The sequence below is a fragment of the Alligator mississippiensis genome, chromosome 2, assembly GCF_030867095.1.
Source record: "Alligator mississippiensis isolate rAllMis1 chromosome 2, rAllMis1, whole genome shotgun sequence".
Classification (NCBI taxonomy): domain Eukaryota; kingdom Metazoa; phylum Chordata; order Crocodylia; family Alligatoridae; genus Alligator; species Alligator mississippiensis.
The window spans coordinates 168067038-168075189 of record NC_081825.1 but is presented as its reverse complement, the minus strand read 5'-3'; the positions used below and the strand labels follow the sequence as shown (position 1 = coordinate 168075189).

Below are 8152 nucleotides of genomic sequence, written 5' to 3'. Positions count from 1 at the left end.
GTCTTCTCAGGAGTCTTGACTGCAGGTTTTTCTGGAGTCTTGTCTGGTTTCTTAAAGAAAGTGTCCAAGGAAGTTTGGACAGATGTTCTCCAGGGAGACGAGCGACGCAGCGAACTTGTTTGCTGGTGTGGCATCGCATTGGATCAAGTGTTGTAAAGTCAAAACTGACGTCATAAAGTTGAAACAGGGACTCAATTTATAAACATTGTAAGTGCAAAACGTTGTAACTCAAAATGTTGTAAATCAAGGACTGCCTGTATTTTCTTTGGTACAAATAGTCCACAGACCAGGTTATTAGCTGTGGTGCAATGGATATACTAGGAATATGGCATATTTTGTGTAATTAAGGAAACCCTGCATGCAGTAGGCTGACACAATGGAAAACCTGCACTGTTCTATTTTGTGCATATCAGGCAAGTGTTTCCTATGCCCGGACGCCCTCTGTATGATGGCTGTATGGGATAGTTTGGACAGGGATGATCCTGCCTCAGGAAGGGGGTTGGACTAGATCAGCGATTCTCAACCTTTTGCACCTTACATCCCACCAATCATTTTGTCAAAAAAACCTCGGTCCCACCATGATAAAAACCAAAGCCCACTTTTGCACTGTTCAAGATATATGTTGATTCATTTATTTGAAGTGCAAACGACCTGGATTTTTTCCAATCAGGCAATGAGTTGAAGTCCCACCTATGTAACCTTCCTGTCCCACCTGTGGGACATGTCCCACTGGTTGAGAAACACTGGACTAGATGACCTCTGGACATGGGCAACTGGCGTTGCCTTATTCAAGGGGGGCAACTAGTTAGTCACGGGGTGGAGGGGTCAACATCACAATCTTGTTGACTGGGCGTGGGGTTACCCCCCCGCGGCCAATCTTACCGACCAGGGGGAGGGTCCCCTCGCGGCCGATTGCGCTGATTGGAAAGTGGCTGTGGCCCCACTCCTGGAAGTGGCCACGGTGCTCCCAGAAGTGGCTGCAGTGCTCCCACTCTCTGGCTGGCATTCGCACTGGTACTGACACCTGCTCCTCCTGCCTATCACCTAACTGGGGAACACGGCCTGTCAAGGGGGTGCACCAGCGCTCGCAACGGGTGCACGTGTACCCTCGTGCACCCCCTATGTGTCACCACTGCCTCTAGAGAAGCAGGGCTGGAAGGGACCTCCACGAGCCCTCGCTGCTGCTCTCAGTAGACATAGGTAATGGTGTCCGAAACCATCATCCCATGAGCAGTTCAGCCAGAGAGAACCAGTGGTGTAGATTGATACGTTAGGAGTGCCAGAAAGGTATCTCTGAATTTAAGTGGACGCTGTGTCAGGGTCTGTAGTGCTCTCTCAGCTTCTCCATTGCTCTGAGGATAGCGAGGGCTGCTAATGCGATGCTGAAAATCCAGGTTCTCGACAAACTTAAGGAAGAACTCAGCTCTGCAGCAGTTGAAACCTGAGGGGCAGGACATGGGAGAAAATGACTTTAGCACTGGCGGCCCTGGGAACTGATGTAAAACTGGACCTAATGCCCTTCTGGGACTGGAGTGTGGCAGCTCACAGAGAAAGGCAGTGGGGTGGAAATGGAAACGTTCTCTTCACCAAAACCTTACCAGTGGAGGAGTGCCTGCTTGTTCGAGAGTAACAAGTGCCGTTTCACCTGTTGGGGAAAACTTTCCTCGTCGTGGGAGCTCTAGCACTCCCCAGAGCCCTTTGTCCCGGGGAGCTCGGCTTCCCCGTGGGGCCGGGCTGGCACCTCCCTGCCTGGCTGGAGGGCGAGGAGCACAACGCGGCGGCTCGCCAGGTTGGCCGCCAGGATTTTCCGCCCAGAACTTCATCTGGGCGAGTTTCTCTTTTTTCCCTAAGCACTAAACGGACGCTGGTGCGAGCGAGGGCCGGGGCCGGCACGCGGGGCCGCTTCTCGGGCGGGGAGCGCGAGGCGGGTGCGGCCGCAGCTCGCCCTGAGGCGCCGGGGAGAGTGAGGCGGCGACAGCGCCCGCCCCGCCCCGGTGACGCCGCGCGGCCCTCGCCGGGGGAAGGCGCGGGGGGGGGCGGCCGCGCTCCCGGCGGCTTTAAATATGGACCCGGGAGGGCGCTGCTAGAGCCGCGGCCTCCGCCAGTTGCCCATGTCCCGCGCCGCGCGCTGAGCGCCCCAGGCCAGCCCAGCCCAGCCCAGCCCGGCCCGGCCCGGCCCGGAGCGGAGCGCGCTGCCCCGGCAGTCCCAGCAGCCGCCAAGCTGGAGGAGCGACGGAAGCCGGAGCCCCGGAGGTGAGCGGAGCAGCAGCCTCCGGCCCTCGCCCGCCCCCAGCCCGGAGCGCCGGCGCCTCTCGCCCCGGGGCCGCCGCAGCTGGACCTGCCCCGGCGCCTCGTGGCCAGGAGCCGCTTTTACCCCGCCCGCGTAACGCAGAAAGGCCCCGGGCGGTCGCCCCGCTTCTCCCGGGCGCACCTGCCTGGCGCCCGGGGTCCCCGCCCGCTGCTCCAGCGCCTGGGCCGCCCGGCCCGGCCCTCCCTGCGAGCGGGCTTTCCGCGGCCCGGCCCTGCGCAGCCCCGCTCGCTCTCGGCCGCAGAAGTTGCGCCTCCATCCAGTCTTTCTCTTGAACTTCCCGCTACGGCGGCAAAGCCCTCGGCGCTGCGCCTTCCCGGAAGAACTCGAGCACTAAACCATCCCTTGGCTTTCAAACGCTCGTTGTAATGCTGTAGCAGAAACCAAGAGGTGCCCCCCTCCCCTTTGTTCAGAGGCCACCAGTTTAGCACCTGTGCTGAAAAAAAGTGTGTGTGTGTGTGTGTGTGTGTGTGTGTGTGTGTGTCTGTTCAGTGTGCTTGGAATTTTCAGCTTCAAAAGCTACTGACTGTATCGGGTTTTGATGCCCGGAGAAAAGTGTTTCTTGTCCCTGCAAGCTGACAACCGTCTCCCTGCCCACGGGATAGTCGCCAGTGCTAAAGCACCTCCTACCATTGAGCCCTTGAGGGCCCTTGATATTGCAAACGTTTTGCCAGTTAAGTAACGGTTAACAAACTTGTCCTGTGAGCTGTCACCCTAGCGGCACAGGGAAAGGCGCTTGCATGCGCAAGTTGACAGGATTGGGCCCTCGTGAAATTCTAGCGAGGAACATCCCTCCAATAAAGATGTGTTGCACGCAGTACAGATGCTTGTTCTCTTTTGCTTCCCCAGTGTATAGTTTGCTTTGCATCCAGAAACTATTTCATGCATACAGAGCACTTGCTGCTTAGTAGCGGTATTGTTCTAGTCATGCCTGAAATGTACATTTCTTTCCATAGAAAAACTTGGCTGTTAACATTTTGCTAAGTTCATCTAGTCGAGTTGTGTGTAGGAGTACAACTTGCTAATGTGATGGGCTGAGAAAATACGCCTGGTTTTTATTTTGTATATGAAAAGAGGGTAAAAGTTTTCATGATAGAATTGGCTTGGATATAATGACTTGTGATTCTCAGTCTGATGCAGAATGCCTGTATGGAATTGTCTTTTTATTGTTATTTGGTCTATATTTGATATTACAATTTAAGGGACTGTGTTGTAAAAGTTTGTCCTTCCATCCCTTGCATGGATTTCAGTGCTGAAATGCACTGTCTTTCAGAGTGAGTTCTGTGGCTTCAAAGGGTTGTGGAATCCTGGCTTGCAAATCCTACTTTGTTTCAGTTCTGTGCTTTTGTTGACTCAAAATTGTAAGACCTCTCCAGCTGTTCGTGGATGGCAGTACAACTCTAAGATTAAAGTGGCTGGTGATGTGCATTGTTCTCTCTGTTCTCAGACTCAAAATGCGAACTAGTGGTAGCAGTTCTTGTGCGGGTCTCTTCCCCCCCCCCCCCATCAGCTTCAAAGGAAAAGAGTAATTTTTTTTGTTTTTACCTTAGCATTTCAGCATTTGAGAAGCAGTTGCAGAATGTTAGGGAAGAGAGTGTTAAGCTATTTCTAAAGCAATAATAATTGAAGTGTAGGTCACTTCTGGGGGGATTAAGGGCCACCCAGGAGGAGCAGACGGTCTGATTTGCAAGTTGAAAATAGGATGAGTAGGGAGCATAGGCATATGTTACTTTTATATTTTTTTCAAATGAGGGGTACAGATTCATTTTGTGTGTACGGGGCATTCCTAGAGAATTAATTTCCTGTCCATCAGCCAATCGCATTTCTGGCTTGGGCTGTCAACATTCCATTAGGCTGATCACCCTAGACCTTCTTTTTTCTCATTACTTTCATGTAATAATTTTAAATCTTGAAAATCCTGTGCTGCCAATACACAGCATCACTTGTTAGTGGTCAAGCTTTAAAAGGAATACTGCAGGCAGGGGACCTTTCAAAATGCTTTCTGTCATTCTTATTGTTGGCATATGGCAAGTATTTAGGCTGCTGATATTTTTGGTTGATAAAGGATATTTCTAGAGAGCTGCTTAAAAGGGGGTGGGGAGGGAGACCTAGTAAGAATGGATGGTATGTATTAGTTATTAACCATGCTGTTCTCAGACTTACCTGCTAACCAATGAGGGCGCCAGAGGCAAGTGTGAGAAGTTGTCATCCAACCGTATTGATAGAGCAAGTCAGATTTCTCTGTCAAGAATTCTTGGTTATAATCAAACATGGAAAACGAGGTTAATGTATAATGTGTAGGAAAATATTATGACTTTCAAGTTTGTTTTCAATTTATATGAATAAAGAAAAGATCTACAGCATTTTTCTGAACTGAGAGTGGTGACAGTGCAGGGATGGGCAATTATTTTGGCTGGCAGGCCACTTAACGAGTTTTGGCAAGCTGTTGAGGGCCACACACACAAGCTTCAAGATCTTATTTTAACAAATAAAAAAAAATTGTAGACTAAAAATCAAACCTCTAACATTTTATTTCAAAAAATATTTTTTTGTCTTGATTTATGTGTTTTGAATAGTGCACATAGAGGTGATTTGCGTAATAACTCAAAATTTGAAGTCTTACTCCTATATATTGTGTGTGGGGGGTGGGAGCTGCCTGTGCACTAGGTTCTGGAAGTTGGAGCGGGAGGCAGGGGGCTTGTGTAGCAGGTACAGGTGGGTTACCTCCCCCCCCCCCCCCCCCCCCCCCCCCCCAATCTGGCCCGCAGTGCTCTGCATGGGGCCAACCCCTGCCCGCTCCTACCCAGGGCAGCCTGTGTCGTGCTTGCACTCATGCCTGCCATTTGGTATGGCCGGAATGCACAGCTTCCCAGCAGGGCTGCTTTTAGTGTGGCTGTAGCCACCCAGGGTACTGCTGGGCTTCCCCTCGCCTTCAGAGGTTCCTTCTCCTCCTTCTCCTGCTCCTGCTGTGCTGCTCTAGGCCGCAGGTAGTGCTGGGAAGCAGTGGCAGCTGTGGGGATGTGTGTGGGGCACCACATGTCCAGGTGGGGGGGGTGCTGCTGGGCAGCTCCTGCCCCAGTGTGGGGCTCCAGCTCCTGATTGACTTCTACCCACTCATCTACTTGTAGTTAGTTGGCTGTTCATTGCTGGGTGGCTGAGTATGTGGTCCTCAGGGCTGCTGCTGCCCCCCAGTGCTATTTGCTGCCTGGAGTAGTGCAGCAGGGGCAGGAGGAGGAGGATCTGCTGGAGGCTGGGGGAGCTGAGTAGTATCCAGGTGGCTGCAGCCACAGTGGCTGCGGTTGGGGTTGTTGGTAGGCATGGGTCGGAGTGCGTCATGGGCTGCCCTAGGCAGGAGTGGGTGGGGCTCAGCCCCAGATGTAGCATGGGGGGTGGGCAGCCGCTGGCTGGATGCAGTTAATTTGTGGGCACCTGCTGGTGAGGCAGATCCAGTCAGTTGGCTGGTCAGATCTGGCCTTCAGGCTGTAGTTTGTCCACCCCTGCATTAATGGATCCTTTTTAATGACTGCGGTCTCAGACTTCAAGAGGAAGAGGGGTGTGAACACCATATATTTTGTTTGTAGAACAAAGGATTTTGTCTCAAATAGTCCAGTAAGGTGGAATTAATGAGAATACATGCATCATTGCTACTGTTAGTAACTGTCATGTGCTTAGATGCATTTGATCTGTGGTGACTGCTCCTGTTTTGACCAACTTGAGCATTTTCTTTTTGTTGCAACCACATAGGTCTGTAAATCTCAAGGAAATACCTCCTCTGTCCAGCTACAGCCTACACTACAACCATCTGTTGTGGTTTTCAGTGCAACCTAGGGCAGGTGGGAAGGAATAATTGGAATGCCTCTCAGTGTTAGGGTTTGGATCTCTGACACTCACTTTGTTGAAAATGGTGCCTCTGTCTTCTCTAGAGTCGTGTACCAATCATTATTTTATTGTGCACCACAAATTATGGTGACTTCATTATAAAAGCAAGTTCAGTTCCTTGTCTGGCTCTGGTGGCCTGGCTTTGGATGATATTCTTTATATATATTGGCTGCAGGGTCTGAACTCTCCTTTGATCCAACCAGGGGGTTGAATGCAGCTGTCGTATCAAGCCATCTCTTCTCATTCCTTGTTGGCAGTAGTTGTTAGTTGCTTTGTGGCTTAAAATCTGTTAGTAAACTTTTAAAGTGAATTTACAGTTCACACAAATCATGGGAATTTTGCGATAAGATTGAGAGCGTGCATTTTGGTTACCTCATACTGATGATTAATGGTGCTGAAAGAGAGTCAGATCTCTTTCTCCAGATCTAGCGTATTGAAAATATATCTGCAAGGTAGAAAGCTGGAGTAGGGAGATGGAAGCGTTTTTGTGAAACTTTCTATTTTGCTGGGGCTTGATGTCAAAATAGAGATTTGCACAGCTGATCTAAATATGGGGAGGTGAAGTACCCTCCCTATGCAAGTCAGCACAAGTTTCTTTTTAAATTGGCCCCAGTTAGATCAGGGTTTCACCCTGAATCTTTCTTTCATCTCATGTCAAGTCTGTACTGGCTTTGCTTTACACTGTAAGTTCCTTGCGGCAGGGAGATTTTCCTTCCTCCCCCCTTCCCCCCCCATACCTCTTGAGCTTCTGTCAGCCTGCTCTGTTTAATAGTAAGAGTTGTTACCAGTGTTGCATAAATAGGAAGTTACAGAGCTTTGAAAAATATTGAGACAAAGCTAAACTGCTCTTTCCTTAGAAGTACTTGATGTTGTGTAAATATGGATTTTGATCTCTTAGAATTTTTTCTTTTATGTTTACTCAACATTGTGTAATGGCTTCAAAGGAAGGAGTATGGTCTGTCAAGTCAAGGCTGATGGGAATCGTTCAAAGAATCTTTAATTGGATCAGCATAGAGGTATCATGGATATGCTGTAAATTCATACAGTTAAAACTTGCTGTGGGTGAGCATTAGTTGTAGTTTAAGAACAAATTAGAATAAGACTGTGTCGAATTCTTAAGATTCATTCATGTTTCCTGACTCTTAAATTAAGAATAAGATAACATATCAAATGAAGACAGGTTTACAAGGGTACAGCCTTTTTATTGCATATAAGAAAATTTTTTTAATCATAATTTAAGACCTGGGATCTATATCTATATCCTTATATTTGAAAGAATATGGTAAAAATCTGACATCATCTTTAACTGGCAGTTTTCTAACGTGTTGAATATGAAAACTAACACTTATCCAACCTTTCAGTGCATGGGTGAAGTCTTGTTTAGTTTTAGTTGAACATAAAAATGTAACTCAGTTTAAAAATGAGCGCAGCAGCTACAGAGTGTATGTATTTTCAAATGTTGTTCAACATCATACTGACACAGTTGATTCTGGTTCTGAGGAATATTGCCTGTGTAGTGTGTGGGGGTAAAAATGACACTAATAATTGGTGTCTTTTTATACATTTCCTTAAAGTAGTTGTTGTTTTCTGTGATCAGGAACCAGTAAAAATTGGCACGGTCTGATGGAATCAGGACACAAGGGAGGAAGTGGGGATTCAATGTGGGATAAACACATTTTAAAATAAAGGAATAAAATAAGAAGTATGGTGCTTGGCAGCTAATACCTTGTATAGATAGTATTTGTAGTTTTTATTTCCCAGTTCCCCCACTTTCTTTATCTCCCCTTTATCTTGTCCTGTTCCATTTGGATTATAAAGTTGTTTGAAGCAGGTTCCATTTGGTTTTGTTCACATTCTTTTATCTCATAATTTCAGCTGGTAAATAAAAGTGTAAATTGTTAAAAATGGTTAGTGATTTTTTTTCTTTCTTTTTCTTTTTGAATCTCAATTTCTGAGTGACTAATG

General features: G+C 48.2%; 1 protein-coding gene and 1 long non-coding RNA gene across 3 annotated transcripts in view; one reads left to right on the top strand and one right to left on the bottom strand.

Moving 5' to 3' along the window:
• Positions 1-609: 609 nt before the first annotated feature.
• On the bottom strand, positions 610-1991 carry LOC132248644 (uncharacterized). The gene is made up of 2 exons (XR_009459957.1): positions 1599-1991; positions 610-1441 (listed from the first exon to the last, which is right to left on the bottom strand). It is a non-coding gene; the product is annotated as an uncharacterized LOC132248644 (long non-coding RNA).
• Positions 1992-2153: 162 nt separating this feature from the next.
• Positions 2154-8152, top strand: part of SLC4A4 (solute carrier family 4 member 4) — a 320050-nt gene continuing 314051 nt past the window's right edge. For both annotated transcript variants that reach the window (XM_019493526.2, XM_014607383.3), the window contains exon 1: positions 2154-2253. The gene's annotated coding sequence lies outside the window, so the exon portion shown is untranslated. The remainder of the gene's footprint in view (positions 2254-8152) is intronic.